This window comes from Paramormyrops kingsleyae, unplaced genomic scaffold (assembly GCF_048594095.1).
Source record: "Paramormyrops kingsleyae isolate MSU_618 unplaced genomic scaffold, PKINGS_0.4 ups55, whole genome shotgun sequence".
In the NCBI taxonomy this organism is placed as follows: Eukaryota; Metazoa; Chordata; class Actinopteri; order Osteoglossiformes; family Mormyridae; genus Paramormyrops; species Paramormyrops kingsleyae.
The window spans coordinates 15,149-35,444 of record NW_027325993.1 but is presented as its reverse complement, the minus strand read 5'-3'; the positions used below and the strand labels follow the sequence as shown (position 1 = coordinate 35,444).

The window sequence follows — 20,296 nt, the reverse complement described above, 5'->3', positions numbered from 1 at the left end:
TACTTTTAACTCCTTCGTTGAGCCAATATATTTATTTGAAAACAGTGTTACAGGGGACACAGTAATAAAAATCAAGTTTTTATTCTAGCTTGGATTTACTTTTCTGAGTTTGTTTGTTAAAGCTCCCATGTCAATTGTCTTATTGAGTAATATGCGTAATGTATTTCTCTGGCCAAAGGTGCAAAATAAATGTGTATACTTCATATATAGTAGAACAGACATGCGTCAAGCTTTCTTCATGTTTGTGTAGGTGGCCTTGAAAAAGGACTTTTTGTGTCTCAGTGATGGCTCAGTATCTGGTGGGCCACACTTTGTTCTTGATCACCTGCCTGCACCATATTGGCATTGAGTGAACCAGTTTGATAAGGTGATCATGGGTGATAACATGATTCCAGGCTGTAATGAGTGCACTAATGGCCCCAGCATGGTGGATGTTCTGGCGGAGCTGCCGCACATTAAACTGCGCCCAGTGCAGAGGTCGCCAGTTGGGACGCCAGTGACCAGGAGGGGACCGACGCAGGGGACGCCCATGCCCTCAGAGGACTTTGCTGCCATTTTAGCAGAAGCACTGAAGAAAAAGTTTAAGCATCAGAACCACTCTGATGAGTAAGAGCAGCAGTCCTCTGAGGCCTTTAACACTAGGTTTGCTAAACCTACGCAAATCTACGTAAAATCCCCTCGGCCCGACCGGAATGGAACTCCGTAACCGATTCATGCTGCAAAAGGCAATGGAAGCAGAGAGGGAAGCTTTTGCAGCTGCTGCATCATTTGCTGCTGCTGTGCCAGGAACTGTTCAGACAACTCAGTGCCAGGTACAAGAGAGCTGCAACAGGAATCGCAGCAGATATCTCTGCGCAAAGTGTTGCAAATTCACCTGCGCCAAATGCAGGCACAGAGGTTACTGGGTCTGCAAACGCTGCAAACACTGACTATGAAACCACTGAGATGATGAAGAGGAACTGAGGGACTGAGAATTTTTTTTTACTTCTTTTATTATTATTATTATTATTATTATTGATTCTGTTTTCAGTCTATTTTTGACAAATAAAACACTTGTGTTTCTATATTTTGTGAAATTGTGTCTTTCATATTTGTGGGTCAGTCAGAGTGTGGGATATTTTGTATAGATATGGCAAGCTTGCCAGCAGCAGTGGCGGTAAAGAAATGCAAATGTGGCAGGGTTCACAGGTAACTAGTGTTTTTGCACAACAAAAGCAGGAGGACAATGGAGCTAATGGCCTCTCCACCCGAGGTCGGGCCGAGGGAATTCTCACCAGAAAATAAAAAGCTCAGTAAACCTAGTGTTAAACCTTTTTTACTTAAACTTTTTTTACTTAAATTTTTTATACTTATAACATTTTTATACTTATAACATTTTTATACTTATATCATTTTTATACTTAAGATTTTTATACTTATATACTTTATATACTTAAACTTTATATACTTATACTTTGTGTACTGATTCTATATACTTATTAATAAATAATATATTTATATCACTATTATTTTTAAAAGAGTTGCTGATTTTGTAATACTGCTGCAGCATTCTCCACATGCTAATCACTGCCCCACATCGAATTGGCACTTTGATCAGCCACGAATCACTTCACTACCCCCTGTTGAATGTTGCATCGTATGTTGTTAGATATTTCGTAGTAGTAAGTACTTCATTATTAGGCTGCACAATATTGGAAAAGATGTATTTCTGCAATGAGTATTGCAGTATTTATTTAAATTGAAAATGCTTAAAACAAACCAATTTCTCACAAACACATCTATTCATGAGTGATTTAAACGGCAAGGATGAAAATGATTAGGATTACCTCTTATGATTAGCTCTTGCCAAAATAGGGCTTGTAAACTTTTGTGGTACTCAGAATTAACCCAAACAACTATGACTCTATAATCCTCTATAATCACTCTCACTGAGGGGGCCTGCACCAGAACGTGAGGCAGAGGGGTGGGATGAACTACGGCTGGGGCTGAAGATGGTTCTGGAGCTGGGCTAACTGGTGAGGCTACGCATGGGGATGAAGGAGGGGAGTCCATAAAAAGAGATGGAGAAGGAGGTAAAACAAAAGAGGATGGGACTGGTGAGGGAACTAAGAAGGAAGTTGATGATAAGGCTGGTGAGTAGGGCTCAGGGTGCGACGTTGTTGGGACTCGATGCAGGATGGTAGCGATCCCACATGGGTTGAATCGAAGGGGTTACTGGAGAATAGCAGCTTTTGTAAGTTCTTGGTATATGGCCCCCTTCCGTCCTTTAGGTTTCCTCCTTCGTCCTGATAAAAGAATGACGGTACAATTATGCAAAATAAAGTGTAAAAATACAAGAGTCAAATCAATTGATGGCTGTTAGTGACAGACAGACAGCACACTTGGCAGTCAGTACTGCACATTGAGAAAAATACTGCCGTCTCATTGTCTCATTGGAGACAGGAAACGAATGCTTGGGAGACTTACGCGCTGGTCTCGGATTGGGCTGCCTGCATTTCCGTAGGGGTACTTCACCTATAAAAACACACCAGTCAGTGCACAGATTGCCTGATATGCAGAACAGCATTTACTATAGAGAATAGCAACGCTGGAAAGGTTCATGTGCACCAAGGCTAACAGCCCACTCAATCCAAATGCTGGCATCAGGAACTGACTATTCAATCAAATCATTTACTGTTGAGGGAATAATGAATAAAATAAAGGGAATGATTCTATAAGGCTGTAACTAATCAAAACAAGAACTGACTGGCGCGCCGGCAAGGCAAGGCTACCTAATCGGAACAGATAGGGGGGGCGACAGAGAATATCAGCGGCCCCTACTTATCTTTTAGCCTTCCAGAAGGCCAAGAACAGTACGAGCCGGCTGGAACCACACATGCGGTTGTCACGTACACGGAAGGTACCGAGAAAGGGGGGGAGATGCCCAAAGGGCTTTAAAAGGGATACAGCTGATACATATGGCAGAGCCTCCTCCTGTACATGCTGAATGTATGTCAGACGGCCGCTCCCGGATTGCAATCTGCCAGACAATAAACCGGTGATTTGCAACTTCTCCCCGTGTCAGCTGTGAATCTCTTCTCATCCACGGACCCGGTGGAGACGCCGTGCTCCAACAATTTGGGGGCTCGTCCGGGATCCCCAGGAGATTCGCAAGATTCGGCTAAGGGGTGACGCGGCCTACTTGGACACAGAGAACTGCGAGGCGCCGACTAGAAGAGGTAAGCAGAGCCTGTTACATCAAAATCTGCACATTGGATATGTCAAATTGAGCAGTTTGAAGTGTCCAGTGGCCCGTCGGTAAAGTAAGACGGAGGAGAGGTTGCACGCACTGTGTTTATACAATATATTGTGTTGTGTATGTGTTGTGTATGCATTGTGTCTAGGTATCGTGCGCAGAGAGATAGAACCTTAAGGAGCAGAGGGTATGGGACCCCGCAGGGAAATAGAATTTTAAGGAGCAGAGGGTACGGGACCCCGCAGGGAAATAGAATTTTAAGGAGCAGAGGGTACGGGACCCTGCAGGGAAATAGAATTTTAGGGAGCAGAGGGTACGGGACCCACACAGGGAAATAGAATTTTACGAGCGGTAGAAAAGCTGGGTGGGAGACCCAGGGAATTCAGGACCCCGAACTCTAGATTGGGAGGAGGGAATAAGGTCCCCCTCTCTAACTAAAAAAAAAAAAAAAAGAGAGAGAGGGTGAATCAAAGCACCAGCTTGGGTGCAGTTGTACTGGTTTGTGTGTGAGCAGCGTTGTGGGTTCCTCCTGTTCAGGGTGCTCGCCGCTCGCTCTGTGTTGGTTGAGCTTGCCCGTGGCTCTGCTGTCACTGCTTGCGGTCTTACAGTTTGTCAGAACCGAAGGGGAGTTCTCACAGAACACCCCCTTCCAAGTTGACATTGCTGGAGATCGGGGGGGGTTTCGGCTGGGAGCGGGCCTGTTTGACTGGGATTGAGCTTGTGGGACGTGCCCTGTTCAGGGGGGACACAACAGTAAGCTGCTTTGAATATAGTCTTATTATTTTAGAAGTTGTTGATTTATGTATTGGTGGTGTTTGTTAGTAGGACATTCGACTAGGATAAGGAGGTAGCTGATGCCGGGGAGCGTATGTGTGGGGCGGTTCGGAGCGCCGGATGTCGAGTAGAGGATAAACGCTCACTGGGAGAATTACTGTGGAAAACGGAGAGAGAGCATGCTAGGCAGAGGGATGAAGCAGCACGCCAGAGAGCGAGCGCTAATTTGATGCAGAAGTGGGGAAAGTAATTACGTCCGCAGTTTTGGGTCCTTGTTCAACAGATAAGTTGCAAGTAAAGATGTATAAAGCAGAAATAAGTACAAAGTAGAAGAGATCAAGTTAGCAGGGGTCGGGATAGAGCATTTGTGCATTTCCATAAAACGTCATTGACAGTAGTGGAAGTGCGGGTTGGTAAATTTAGAACTTAAAATCTTAATAATAAATCTTAAAATAATAATTAAATAATAATTAAATCTTAAAATAATGTATTTGAATAAAATATTGTGATTAATAGATTTTATGGATTATAGAGACTAAGTTTAGAGATAAAGGGTATTAAAGCACATCTTTGTGAGAAAAATAACAGTTTATAGACCAGAGGTTTTAGTATATGTGTGCCCGTAGATAATTGGGTGCAGTGTTAGGGATTTTAGTTAGGAGAGGAAATAAGTAGAAAATAAATAATAATAATAATAATAATAATAAATAATAATAAATAATTTAGAGCCACACATCAAGGTGAAGTAACTACTGTCAGGGAGAGAATTAAAAAAAAAAAAAAAAAAAAAAAAGAATAGAGCACGGGTTGACTGTGAGGAACTCTGTTCATTTTTAGACAGGAAAACAGTTCAAGTGACAGTAGAGTGCAGAAAAGCATTAAAATGCAGGCCCTGGTAAAGGCAGCAGAAACACCAGTACAGCAGTTGGGGAGAGAGCACCCCCTGCTTAAAGCGAGGATAGAAAAGATGTGTAAAAAGTGGGGGAATAGAACAAAGGCCCTGGTAACTAAGTGGCCTAAAGGGGGCACATGGGATGTGGCAGTGTGTGAGGAGATGGAGACTCTGATAAAGTATCATAAGGCTAATAAGAACACAGAAAGGCGTAAAAAGAAAAGGAGTGAGGAACTGGAGGTACTGAGGTTATTTAAAGCAAAGGGAGAGGCCTGGAGAAGGGAGCAGAAAGCCATGAGAAAGGCACTAAATGAGAAGAAGGGGGGTGAGAAAGAAGAGATGAGGCAGGAAGAAATATGGCCACTGTCATATCAAAGTCAGTGTCCGTTAGTGGAAGCCCCCCCTCCTTCATACAAGGGTCAGTTTCCAGTAATAGAGGGGAAGGTAGAATTCAGAGGTGAGGTGACACAGAAGGATGAAGGAAGTAGGGAGCAGAAAGGAACGGCAAGTTGTTTAGATGGATACAGGGCAGTGAGTGCATTGCTGCGGCAGGCAGTGCAGGAAGGACTGCGAGGGAGTGAGAGAAGAACAGAAGGCCAGGCATGTGGGCCTGAGAAACAAGGGAGTGAGATAAAGGTGGGGTACGGAGCAAGTGGTAGTAATGCAGAAGGGCTGGTGCATCTGCTGGACACCCCTAACCCTCCATCTAAAGGATGGAGTCAGTTTCAGGAGAAGGAGACAGAAACAGAGAGTGAGGAAGGAGTAGAGGAGGATAATGCAGATCATAGAATAGTGAGAAGCAGGAGGGCTGTGAAGCCCCCCACCAGGGACACTCCGATGCTTCCGCTGAGGGTGAACGGAGCACAGACACAGTAGGTGCCGTGGGCAGGACAAGATCTGGAGGGCCTGATTCTCAGACTCCCAGTTCTGGCAGAAGGGGCCGGAAAATGGATAAAAGCATTTGAGGAGGAAACTATGGGTCGGCTCCTGGCGATGGGGGACATAAAGGCGGTTCTGGCTTGCGTTTTGGGGGTAGACGGAATGGAGAGACTGCTGCGAAGCAGTGGCCTGGCAGCGGCGACAGGGACTCCTGTGAATGATGCATGTCACTTTGACGGTTACCATGCTAACTGCTGGCATCAGCTGCGACTAATGTTTCCTCCACGGCTGAGTGTGGTTAAAATGAAGGTGGAGCCCATCAAGGAGGGGGAGAGCCCAGCTGCCTATCTGCAAGCTCAAGAAAAGCGGTGGCGCACTGAGACGGAGCAGGACCTGCAGAATCCGGCATTCAGAGAGAGGAGGAGGACTTTGCTAAAGAGCGTGAGAGGGAACTGACAAAGAAATGGAATCAGATGCAGCTGGAGGAGCTGACCGCTAAAAAGAAAAAGTCCAGGCACCAGTGGTCTCTCCGGACCCAAGCCCCGGGGGCAGCCTGTGGACAGCCGACAGTCTCCTGTCGCTGGGGCCCCCCATGATACTAATTGGCCTCAGGTCCCTAATTGGAACAGAGTGAGTAGATACAATGGATGGGGGTTTCCTCAAAGGGCACCCATTTACCCACAAATTTGATGATCCCAGACTTTGGAGAGACTGGGGAACAGGCTGGTTCAGCTGGTGTGCTGGAGCTGTGATCAGCCAGGACACACCTGTATGTTCCAAAATCTTGTTTAGTGGAAGTTCAGATAGGTTACAAACATGTAAATATGCCCATACTAATATTAGAGCATATCCCAGTGAATTTGTCAGGCAGAGATGCTTTGTGTCAGCTGCAGATAGACATAAAATGTACAGAGGGGGGCGTAGAGGTGCTCAGTGGACAGTACAGCCTTCTGCGACAAAATTTGTTGTTCAATAGGGGACAGCATAGTTCATAAGGGATTGAAGATGTTACTGATGAAGTTGGGGAAATTCTAGAACAGTGTGGCCCATTTATACAGGAACAATATAGCAATAGGCTGAATTGGACATAGAACAAACATACTTGTTTGTTGCAATGGAGAGATTTCAGTGTGAGGGAATGTGGGCTGCTACTGAAGGTGAGTTGGTGAGAGTCAGTGGAGTGCAGAGTATGTAGGAGACTTGAGAGGTTTGTGGCTGTGGAGCATGATAGGAGGGCAGTGTGAAGGGAAATAAAGTGCAGAGGAATGTTGGCAGGAGACAAAGTGTGGAGGTTAGTTTATGATTTGTGTGCAGCGAAATAGTTAGTGGAGGATCAATCAGTGGGAGATCCCAGTCCTCACACCCTGCTAACAGATGTGCCACCCAGTGCAGAGTGGTTCACAGTTGTGGATTTGTAGATGGCATTTTTAAGTGTGTCCCTAACACAACAGTCACAGTGTTTGTTTGCGATCACCTATAGGGGTCAGCAGTTCATCCATGCGAGGATACTGCAAGGATGTGAACACATGCTTAGGGCAGATTTGGATGGATTGAATCACATTGCTACAGTATGTGGGTGATCTGCTCTGTGTTATATACACAGGCACTGAAGCCACCGTTGCTGAAGGTCTTAGCGAAAGGGGGGGTTGAGGTGCCCAAAGCTAAGCTGCAATACTGATAAGAACAGGCTGCATGCTTGGGGTGTGAGTTCAGCCACGGGAGGGGGCCTTATGAGGCCTGTGTGTGGACACAAAGGGGATGCTAAAGACTCTGATGGTCTGTTTCACGACTGTGATGGATTTTTGGTTGTGCCTTTGTCGTGTGGTTGACACCTTAATAATGCATGCGCATGGTCTTGACCATTGCGCAAGGAGGGAGTGCTATGAAAAGAAAAGAAAAAAAACAAGGTTTATGAGTTGAAGTTGTACATGGGGTGTCTAACTCAAATATGCAAAGTTATTTTCAAGCAGGAAGAGGGGAAAGCAAGACGGCAAGAGAAGAACAGACACAGGAGGTTTGCAGGCAGGGTATGCAGTGGTGGCCAGACAAGGCCAGGATTATGTAACCTTGAAGGCAGACAGACTGGGGGGAGCCCAGTCAGCCCAGAGAGCCGAGGTGATAGCGGTTATCGAGGCCCTGAAATTAGCAGAAGGGAAAGAAGTTACCATAGACTCAGACTCAGCATATGCTGTAGGCGCAGTGCATGTGGAACTCAGCCAATGGCTGAGGGCAGGATTCTTGACCGCGGGAAACAAGCCAATAAAACACGAAGCAGAAATGAGGGAATTGGCAAAGGCCTTGATGCTTCCCAAAAAAGTGGCGGTGGTCAAGTGCAAGGGACATGAAGGGTCAGGAACAATGGTAGCGAAAGGAAATCAGGCCGCAGATGAGGAAGCAAAGAGGGTCACAGGGTACGTGATGTCCAAACAGATGATCATGGTAGAGGAGGAAGTTCACCCAAATTACCGATTGACCCTGGAGAAAGCGTTGGGATTGAGACATGCGTTCGGAACTGTGTATCATCCGCAGTCCCAGGGAAAAGTGGAGCGAATGAACCAAACAATAAAACAAAAATTGGCAGAAATCTGCGCGCAGACCAAAATGAATTGGGTTGACGCTTTACCACTGGCAATGATGTCAGTGAGGTGTTCCATAAACAGGGGGACCGGGTTCACCCCCTTTGAGCTCCAGACAGGCAGGCAGTTCCTAGGACCCCAGAAAGGGTTAACCTGGACCCCCAACGAGAAGGGGGAGCAAAATCCTAGAGCATATTATGATTGTTTGCAAGGTCTCGTTGCAGATTTCTCTAAACAGATCCAGGAGGCGAGACCAGAGAACCAGCCAGCCAAACCACACACGGCGGAGTGGGTCCTCCTGAAAGTCATCAAACGGAAGTGGTCAGAGCCCAGGTGGACGGGCCCCTTCCAGGTTACGGAGAGGACGTCACACGCGGTTCGTCTGAAAGGCAAACGTGACACGTGGTTTCACTGGAGCCAGTGCGCGGCTGCGGAGGACCCAGGGAGAACCACAGCAGAGATCCAGGAGGCCCTTAGGGAAGGAATCCAGGGCGTCAGTTCGGCTGAACTAGACGCAACTCAGGTCTCAACAGAAGGGGCAGAATAATCCCCTGACCTGAGCAACCAGAGCAGGGTAGTCCACCCCTGCTCCAACGACCAGAAAGAACAAAAGCACCTCATCCACCGCCAGACAACACTAGGACCAGGATGGAGATCAAGATAAAAAGGGGAATGTTGGGGGAAACAAGTGTGTTATGTGTGATGCTTAAAATGCTTAAAATGTTAATGATTAGTGGTTTGTGAGCCATGCCAGCCATGGACCCCGAAGGGGGGCTGCGCCTGTGGCGGGCTGGGAGTGGAATTTCCCTGAAGCTCAGGGTTTTTGCCCTCCTTCCTAGGCTGGATGGACAGATTGTGTGTGGAACTCTTTGGAGTCCTAAAGGGGGGAGTGTGCGCTATGTTTGGGGAAGAATGCTGTACTTACATTCCCAACAACACAGCACCAGACGGCTCAGTGACCAGGGCACTCGAGGGTCTCCGGACCGTCTCCAAAACGATGCATGCACACTCCAGGATCAATAACATCTGGGATGCTTGGCTGACCTCGGCGTTCGGACAGTGGAAAGGCTTAATGAGCTCGCTTTTATTATCCTTTGCTACTTTTGCTGCGATTTTAGTTACTTGCGGGTGTTGTTGTATTCCCTGCCTGCGCGCACTGTCAGTTCGTCTCATCACTACCGTGATAGAGAAGCGGGATAGCTCCTATGCGCAGATGATGCCTCTCCTGCCTGTTGGGCCGGAGAGGGGCAAAGGTCATTTGGACAGCTTTGAACTACACCTCCCCCGACAATAGGGTGATCTCCTTGCGGAGACCAAAAGGGGGAATGCAAAATTTCATAAATAAGGGAAAATATTACTAATCAGCATAATCAGGGTGATCTCCTTGCGGAGATCAAAAGGGGGAATTGAGGGAATAATGAATAAAATAAAGGGAATGATTCTATAAGGCTGTAACTAATCAAAACAAGAACTGACTGGCGCGCCGGCAAGGCAAGGCTACCTAATCGGAACAGATAGGGGGGGCGACAGAGAATATCAGCGGCCCCTACTTATCTTTTAGCCTTCCAGAAGGCCAAGAACAGTACGAGCCGGCTGGAACCACACATGCGGTTGTCACGTACACGGAAGGTACCGAGAAAGGGGGGGAGATGCCCAAAGGGCTTTAAAAGGGATACAACTGATACATATGGCAGAGCCTCCTCCTGTACATGCTGAATGTATGTCAGACGGCCGCTCCCGGATTGCAATCTGCCAGACAATAAACCGGTGATTTGCAACTTCTCCCCGTGTCAGCTGTGAATCTCTTCTCATCCACGGACCCGGTGGAGACGCCGTGCTCCAACACTGTATATAAGTGAACTTTATTGTCATTCACACCATACAACAGTACAACAACGGAAGCATAGCTGAACAAAATTGCATACCTCCAGGCTCAATGTGCAGACATAAAAAGACAGGTGCACATAGTCAACATATGGATAACACAAAGAAAATTTCACTTCTTACACAGAAGTAATTAAGACTGTGTAAGACAGCATAAGGCAGCACAGGACAGACACTAAATATACAAACCAATATACATATATCTTGCGCCTTCCATAAATTCCATTATTTCTTTACTCTCAGGGTACCTAAAGTAAGAATTCTGCCTTTTCTGATTTACATTATGGGGACATATTCACCTGTTATCTTACTATTTCACAATGATTATCTGTGATGTTTAAACACATCACAGCAGCAGAATTTACCGATTCCATTATACAATACAGTAACCATGTGGATTAGAGCCCCGTATGTTTACCGTTTCATGGTAACAAACACGATCTATTACTCTAAGTAAAACTCCATCCATCCCTTATGAACATTTTATTTTTAAGTATTCCAAGACACACACTTCCAAAACAATACGATTGTCACAGAATACAAGACTCAACAACACCAGACAGCCCTATTCTGACTTTCATTCTTCAAGAGTTGAGTTACTCTGGCCATCGTTTTGCCATTCTTACCGGGGCTAATGGAACCAGGGTTGTTTTCTGGAGCAATCCACACAAGTTTCGGGGTGACAATGAAACAATTAAGACGGACCAATTAGTGCTGGGCTGTTTATCGGATATTTACGGAATATCGATATATTATCAAAACCAGATAAAGGAGGACACAATACAGTTTATATCGACATAATTTGGTCGTTTGTTAAAATCGGGCGCTATTAAAGACTTTGAATATAATTCCTTCCCCTTTTAGAAGTAACGCGAGAGCTGCGGTCCCGACGTTGCACAGACTCCCAGAATTCACAGCGAAAAGCGACCCATTCAGTTAGGATTCATGGGGGTTTGATGGAGGGCTTAATGCAATGGGACAGATAATATGTCACATGTGGTTTTCATTTAAAACTGAATATTTACCACACTTGAAGGAAATTTTCATGTATTGCTAATCTTCCTAAAAATACAGAGGTGGGTCTATGCACTTATGCCGATATTATGTTTTGTTTACCCATGTTTACAGTTTTATCCTTAACATAGCCTCCACGGGTTTGCTCTAAAGACATCTCATTTCATTTACACAATGACAATAAAGCTATCTTTATCTTATCTGAGAGTGGAAGAAGCAAAATGACGCAATGCTAACGTTAGCATTAGCAAACAGCTGCCTAGTAATCTTTGGAAGTAACACGTTACTATAATTCCACTACGTTTGGCTGTAAGGAGTAATATAGCTAAATACCCTTTCAAGTTAAATAACACAATTAACAGTACCGAAATTTAAATGGACTTGTTACTTTTGTCTTTCGTTAAAATATTAAGTTACAAATGCGTCCTGTTCCGCTAATTTCCGGTTTATGATCTAACGCCATCCGACCTTACTGACAATTTGTCAGTTGTATTGTTTCGCACTGTCACAGCTGCAACACTAAAATGATATAACTACCAGGCATTGGCATTGTCTCCGCGATCCTTGAAAATCCATCGTCAAAGCATCTCTGTTGCAGAAACATCGCTACCGAACATTGATTCGACATTCCCCCGATGTCTGCGCCATGTTTCTCAATAGCGAGGCGACGTTAATGTGCTCACTATGCTACCTATAGCCCACTGTTATTTTTCCTTATTTTGCTTTATAACCCACAACAGGTTTATAGTATATATGTATTCCTATAGGGTAGATGTGTTCTGTTAGCCCCACATGCAGGCATACTGTTTAAAAGCACATATATAGAAACAATCCATTACAACGTTTACTGTTTGATATTGACAACATGACAGAAACAGAAACACTAGGTTTAACATTTATGCTGAAGTGATTATAACACAGCAATACTGTCCGATAGTGGTGGGCGGATCGATCCAAATATCGATAATAATGTTGGTATTTATATTGATCAATACCAGTTTAATGAGATCGATACTTATAAGTTTCAATCTCTCTCCCGAATGCACCGCAGCTGTGTGTTCGCGCTGCTGCTCTCAATTGCTGCTCCCAGCTGTCACATGACTCAGCGGCGCCAGGCTAGCAAACAGGCGCGGGCGCACACACATACACACACACACTATAATATTTCTAATAAAGTATTTTAATAGTGGGTCGCTGAGCCATGCTCACAATAATTAACCCTCTGGAGCCTAGGGGTAGGAAACACACTTTCACTGACTGGGGCATGGTCACACATTTCTTCAAATATCATAAAATTAATTCATGACAAATAAATTATTTCTTATATATTTGGTTTGGCAACAAACTCATCTTAATCTTAGTGTACTTTGTAAATATGTCAAATTTATGTGAAGTTTGTAATTTGACATTCAAAGTATAGACATTGCAAAATGCAGTTTGGAACACTTGCAGAAACATTATAAAAGTACATAGTAAGCAATGCTGGCAGTTTGTTTTGATCCCAGATATCTGATCACCAAAGTCTTGGCTACATGAAGATGACTAAATGGTGTAGTTGCAACATTCATTTGGATAAATAAATAAGAAAAACCTAACTCATGTAACTATTTCTGGCTCCTTTCATTGAATATGTAGCAACTTTAATGTGTATGAATGAACCATTGTCACCTGGCCACGTCCCTACCCCCCTTTTATGGCGCTGATGGGGACGTACAGTATCTGGATCGCGTTTCACCATTGCGCTGTTAATCAAATTACCATGCGAATGCGATTTGAATACGCGCTACACGCCCCCGATGCAGGTAAAACAAAGTAAGGTGACATGGTTTACTTTTTTGCCGATTCAACCTAATTTAAAAAACTTTAATACTTCCGTCAATGGATGTTTTGAAAAGAAGACAGATTACGGATTTTTCATGATTCTACATTAAGATTTGTGGGATTCAATAGAATTATAAAGAACATACAATGAATAGAGGAAAAATAGAATATAGCTTAAAGCAGGGCATGATGAAAGGAGGGGGTTGATTCTAAAATAATACAACTAACAGAAATCAGGAACTGACAGTGTGCGAGCAGGGCAGGATGACCTCGTCCCAGACAGTTGGAAAAGAGGAACAGATGCTTATTTTAACTTTTGCTTAACAAAAGGGGGCTGCAAAAATGCTGACACAATAAGATGCTGGGAGGGGGGACATGTGCTAACTGACAAACAGAAGCAAATGTAAAAACATGTTGATGTCACGTAGCTGGGAAAATACCAAAAGAGGGGGGAACACGTACCCGGAGGGCTATAAAAAGACAGCCGATAACTATTGTTCGAGCTTCTTACTGTACATGCTGAATGTATGTCAGATAGTCGCTCCCTGATTGTAATCAGTCAGAGAATAAACTGGTGACTTGCAACTACTCCTCGTCTCAGCTGTGAATCTCTTCTCATCCACGGACCCGGTGGAGACTACTTACTCCAACAGATTTCAGCGAGATATAAACTGAAATAGACGCGAAAAGTACGTTGCATCGCCGACGATGCACTCGACCCCAGAGGGTAAAACAGCAGGGATAGTTCGGGGTTTAATCATCAGATGCATGCGTTTATTACAATTGCACTACTACAACCCACACACCGGCACTGCTCACCGTGCACGTCGCCCCGTTTACTCCTCATACACACGGTGGGCGCACGCACACATACACACACACTACACACAACAATAAACATTAACCACTATACATGACATAACACACAGCACATTTATAATCACACAAGCGATTACTTATAACTATTTATAAGCTATCATCAGTCCAAGGAGTGACGCCGATGTTTCCGTTCTGCCTTATTTGCTGTAACTGTAGTTCCGCTTTTTGCCAGCAGGCTGCGCACAGACAGCGTTTCTGTGGGCTGCACATGGTATGTAGTTAGATTAGTATTTCATAACTGCACTGCAGGACATTGCGTAAAATCATTTTCTGCAGTAAGTATTGGAGTGTTTATAAAGGATCTTTTAAAAAAAAAATAATAATAATAATAAATCAGTTTCTCACAAACACCTCCATTCATGACTGACTGAAATATCAAGGATGAAAGTGATTAGGATCAGCTCAGAGAGCCCATGCCGAGCTGTTGCTAAAGTAGCAGCAGTCAACTTTAAACCAATGTTAAACAAATACTAGTCTGAAAACAATCAGTCATTAAAATTAATCAGCTTGCTAAGTTGTGTTTCCTTTAATAATATAAATGTTATAGAAAAATGGAAACCCCACGCTCTCCGCGAATATTAATCACCAAGATTTATAAAAACCGCAACTGTACTGAAAAATAACGTTGCTTATGAATGTTGGCAAGTAAAAAGTATTTGTACTTTGTGATCAAGTGCCATTCTTGGCACATCACACAACGACGAAATGTGTCCTCTGCATTTTAACCCATATGTGACATATTAGTGGGCGGCTATATTATTTAGCTTCATTCTTAAAATAATAATACTAATACCAATAATAATAATAACAAAACCAAATATCCTGTAAATTTTAGAATGTGAAATGGTCGGCTAAGTTGACCTCGAACGGTTCTGCGTACTCATTGTTTTTTTTTTTTTTTTTTTTTCGTTTCTTGTTTTAAGAAACTGAAGCCACCCAATCAGCGTGCCAATGGAGTGACGTCAAGCGAAGGTTCAGAGAGATTCTAGAATTTATAGTTATTGCTACGTATATCTGGAAGCAGAAGCTGTAATTTTTTTTATTTCTCTCAGTCTTGATTTGGGCTTGGTTGGTGATTACTGTTCCTGTTCAATTCCTTTAAATAACTTCGGCAATGGCTCCTTTCAGTCGCTTACGTAGTTTTCTACGCACTTGTCTGAGAAGCTTGAAGCGTTCCAACTTTCGTGTGGGCAAATCCACTGCACCATGCTCAAGTGTTGCAACGGGGGTTGCTATAAATGGCAACGCCCCTGCAACGGTCGGGAGTGGCATCCACCTCCCCAGTGGACACGGGGATCACGGGGATCAGTGGGCGGCAGTCTGGGAGAAAATTACAGCCCTCGAAGACGAGGTGGGCCGTTTACGGTCCGAGATCTCCCAGCTTGCCGGTGCCCTGACTCACCCAAATATGCCCCGGAGCAGTTCGGAGACCACTCTTATAGTCCCCACTTCAGCTCCAAGCTGTTTCCCGCCCCCTCCTCCTCCTCCACCGCCTCCTCCTCCACCGCCGCCTCCTCCTCCGCCTGCTAATATCCAGGGCCCGAAGCAGAAGAGGAGTCATCCTCAGGGAAGTGGCACAGGACCCACTAATGGCCCCAGCATGGTGGATGTTCTGGCGGAGCTGCCGCACATTAAACTGCGCCCAGTGCAGAGGTCGCCAGTTGGGACGCCAGTGACCAGGAGGGGACCGACGCAGGGGACGCCCATGCCCTCAGAGGACTTTGCTGCCATTTTAGCAGAAGCACTGAAGAAAAAGTTTAAGCATCAGAACCACTCTGATGAGTAAGAGCAGCAGTCCTCTGAGGCCTTTAACACTAGGTTTGCTAAACCTACGCAAATCTACGTAAAATCCCCTCGGCCCGACCGGAATGGAACTCCGTAACCGATTCATGCTGCAAAAGGCAATGGAAGCAGAGAGGGAAGCTTTTGCAGCTGCTGCATCATTTGCTGCTGCTGTGCCAGGAACTGTTCAGACAACTCAGTGCCAGGTACAAGAGAGCTGCAACAGGAATCGCAGCAGATATCTCTGCGCAAAGTGTTGCAAATTCACCTGCGCCAAATGCAGGCACAGAGGTTACTGGGTCTGCAAACGCTGCAAACACTGACTATGAAACCACTGAGATGATGAAGAGGAACTGAGGGACTGAGAATTTTTTTTTACTTCTTTTATTATTATTATTATTATTATTGATTCTGTTTTCAGTCTATTTTTGACAAATAAAACACTTGTGTTTCTATATTTTGTGAAATTGTGTCTTTCATATTTGTGGGTCAGTCAGAGTGTGGGATATTTTGTATAGATATGGCAAGCTTGCCAGCAGCAGTGGCGGTAAAGAAATGCAAATGTGGCAGGGTTCACAGGTAACTAGTGTTTTTGCACAACAAAAGCAGGAGGACAAAGGAGCTAATGGCCTCTCCACCCGAGGTCGGGCCGAGGGAATTCTCACCAGAAAATAAAAAGCTCAGTAAACCTAGTGTTAAACCTTTTTTACTTAAACTTTTTTTACTTAAATTTTTTATACTTATAACATTTTTATACTTATAACATTTTTATACTTATATCATTTTTATACTTAAGATTTTTATACTTATATACTTTATATACTTAAACTTTATATACTTATACTTTGTGTACTGATTCTATATACTTATTAATAAATAATATATTTATATCACTATTATTTTTAAAAGAGTTGCTGATTTTGTAATACTGCTGCAGCATTCTCCACATGCTAATCACTGCCCCACATCGAATTGGCACTTTGATCAGCCACGAATCACTTCACTACCCCCTGTTGAATGTTGCATCGTATGTTGTTAGATATTTCGTAGTAGTAAGTACTTCATTATTAGGCTGCACAACATTGGAAAAGATGTATTTCTGCAATGAGTATTGCAGTATTTATTTAAATTGAAAATGCTTAAAACAAACCAATTTCTCACAAACACATCTATTCATGAGTGATTTAAACGGCAAGGATGAAAATGATTAGGATTACCTCTTATGATTAGCTCTTGCCAAAATAGGGCTTGTAAACTTTTGTGGTACTCAGAATTAACCCAAACAACTATGACTCTATAATCCTCTATAATCACTCTCACTCTGTCACACTTGAATCAAACTCCAGACCTCACATGTAATGAGCAAAGTTTTCTTCTTTATTCAGCAATCCAGCATAGTGTTCCAGCCACACTCGGGGACAATGCGCAATGCACCCCGCACCCAGAAATCAGCAGGTTAATATACTATAAGACGAATTCCTCTATATGGACTTCTAAGTCCTGATTGGTTACCAAACATCTGCAAACCAGGTTTCGAACATACAACAAACATAATACGCCACCTCTATTGGTCTACTTCAAGGATGTTCAACTTCCAATCCTCGTTAGGCCTAGGCCTCCTATGAGTCCCACACATAAGCCTGTCTTTCCAGCCTAGGAAGGAGGGCAAAAACCCTAAACATTAGGGAAATTCCACTCCCAACCCAGCAAAAAGGTGCAACCCCCCCTTCGGTGTCCATGGCTGGCATGGCTCACAACGCTATCAGTAAGGGAAACCCCAACCCTATATTACCTAAATAAAGACTTCAGCGTAAACATATACAACCCTTATGGACACATAACTTGCTTGTGTGTTCAAATGCTACCATACAACAAACTGCGTCTAGCATAGTACAGCAGCTACATTTCAAGGCCTCCTGCAGGTCCCCTTTCTCCCCCCGGCGATGTTCCCTTCAGCCCAGTTCTACAAGGTCTGTGGCCTGCAAAGCTGGTTCCGTGCAGGTGGCTGCGAGGCAAGGACACACGGCACCATCCCCAAAACAACAAAACCTGAGACACAAGAACAATCCTACAATGCCTCCCAACCCTGGCCTACCATCACTTTAAATTTCCCTTCCACACTTTGAACTAATGTTAAACATATACTACATAATCCTGAAAAGGAGTGGTCACTAAAATTAAACAGCGAAGAGAAAGCGAAGAACAGTGAGAGGACACCACTGTTTATGGTGTCCTCATCGACCCTTCGCTTGACCCTCTATAGCACAGATGTCAAACTCCAGTCCTGGAGGGCCGGAGCCCTGCACATTTTTGGGTTTCCCCTCATTTAACACACCTGATTCAACTCCTTGTGCTAATTACCACACAGCTCTTGAGCTGAATCATTTGTGGTGGAACAGGGAAAGAACTAAGCTACACAGGGCTCTGGCCCCCCAGGACTGGAGTTTGACACCCCTGCTCTATAGTCTGCCTACAGAACCAACAGACCTGTGGACGATGCAGTTAACACTGGACTCCATTTCTTACTCCGACACTTGGAGTGCCCTGAGACATATGTTAGGATTCTGTTTGTGGACTTTAGCTTTGCATTTAATACTATTCTATCGGAGCTAATGCGGACTGAACTCTCACAACTGTCTGTGCCTGATCCAAAATAACATATTATAACCACGATGGCCCAGTTTTACGCTACAATCATTGAGTCTATCCTCACCTGCTCCATCACAGCCTGGTTTGGATCAGCCACTGAACGAGACAAGGCCAGACTGCAACACATCATCCACTCAGCAGAGCGAATAATCGGCAGTAACCTGCTTACCCTCCAGACACTTTACATCACCAGAACCAGGAAACGGGCATACAAAATCTTTGAGGACCCATCTCACCCTGCTCACCACATCTTTCAAGCCTTACCCTCCATGAGAAGACTTATGGCAATCAGAACCAAGACCACAAGACACGCCAAGAGCTTCTCCCCTCAGGTAGTCTCTCTCATTAACCAAACCAGTCTCTGAATGGACGTTCAATTAATCGTCAGCTGCAGTGAAATGTCCACCAGCATAACCAGTGAACAACTGATAAACTTCCTCTATGATTATATTCTGCACTCTTGCACATTATGCACACATACTGCAAACTCTGTATACATATTGCACTCTTGCACATATAGTTGACTTGGCTGCTAATTAATAACGGCACCATTTAAGAGCCCTTTAAATTATTATGCCATTTATGTAGTTTATATTCATACTACAATTATTACTATGTACACACATATATAAATATCATAATACCATCATCACTGCCATTTATAAAATTAATTATCATGTAATTATCATATTACCTAATTGCCAATCTATTGTTTATTACCTTTCTGCATATGTCTTTGCTAAACGTGGTATGTTCTTTGTAATGTCATGTAAAAGCACCACCAAGGCAAATTCCTTGTATGGAAACATATCTGGATTCCGATTCTACATCCTTCATCAGTACTAGAAAACTTCCATCCAGCGTTGCATTTCACTTTGACGCTGTCGCTTTTGAAACACTTTTCTGTGATCTAGCTCTTGTTTTGGTCGCCGGCTATCATCCAACAAAAGGTTCATTTCAGCTCTCCTAATCTGACATAAACCACACTCACAAACACTTTCGGGTTACTGTGCCACCGGGAAGGGATGGACTCCGGTCGGGATGGGTTTCCAGCATTTCCTATCCTGGCTGTTCTCTTTAGGGACAAACACAAGAATGGAGTCTACCCAGCTGGAAATTGTACGTTCCCTGTACGTTCAGAGAACGTACCCATTGGTGTAAAGGACGTCGCTGTGTAACCTTCCCAGAATGTTCCCGGGATGTCACAATGTGGAGTTCTTTAGACGTTCGGGGAACATCATTTTGGGAAAATTCGGGGAACTTTCAGGACGTGTTGGTAACGTTTTGGGTCCTATGTGGTCTTTTCATCACTTTCCCAGGATTTTTATAGATCTTGAGTGACAATTACAGTAACCTTTAGGGGACCTACCTGGAATGTTATTTTTTAGTCCTTGCACCACCTTCTCAAAGCTAGGGCTATACGATCACATCACCATATGTGATCTTTCCATGAGTAATACTGAGATTTTTATGCAACAGAAAAGGAGAGATTACCCAAAATAACCTGTAATGAAATAGGACTTGTTATTATCTACCAATTAACATAGTGTGACAAATAGGTTAGTGGTGTTACCCCGAGCTGCAACAACAGACACAAAACAGTACCTAATCCAATGAGTAATATTGTGCATGCGCACATCACAATGATGCGGAGGTGGATTTTTCGTACAGCACAACTCAGATCGTTTGCAGAACTTTAGTAACATTACAGGGACTTTTGCGCAACATTTAGGTGACTTAAAGTTTAATATATGCAATACCAAAACGTGTTTACACTATAAAACAATTATATCCAATGCATTTCAGTTCTTATTATTTCTTTTATTGTTCATAATTCGAGTGAGAGAGAGAGAGAGAGAGAGAGAGAGATGTTTTGGTTTTGGACCAAAAATGACTCAGATTATGTAAAAC

At 43.9% G+C, this 20,296-nt stretch overlaps 1 long non-coding RNA gene across 1 annotated transcript; it reads right to left on the bottom strand.

Moving 5' to 3' along the window:
* Positions 1 to 1,696: 1,696 nt before the first annotated feature.
* On the bottom strand, positions 1,697 to 11,087 carry LOC140586414 (uncharacterized). The gene is made up of 4 exons (XR_011988221.1): positions 10,867 to 11,087; positions 9,282 to 10,201; positions 2,467 to 2,514; positions 1,697 to 2,285 (listed from the first exon to the last, which is right to left on the bottom strand). It is a non-coding gene; the product is annotated as an uncharacterized lncRNA (long non-coding RNA).
* Between the last annotated feature and the right edge of the window lie 9,209 nt (positions 11,088 to 20,296).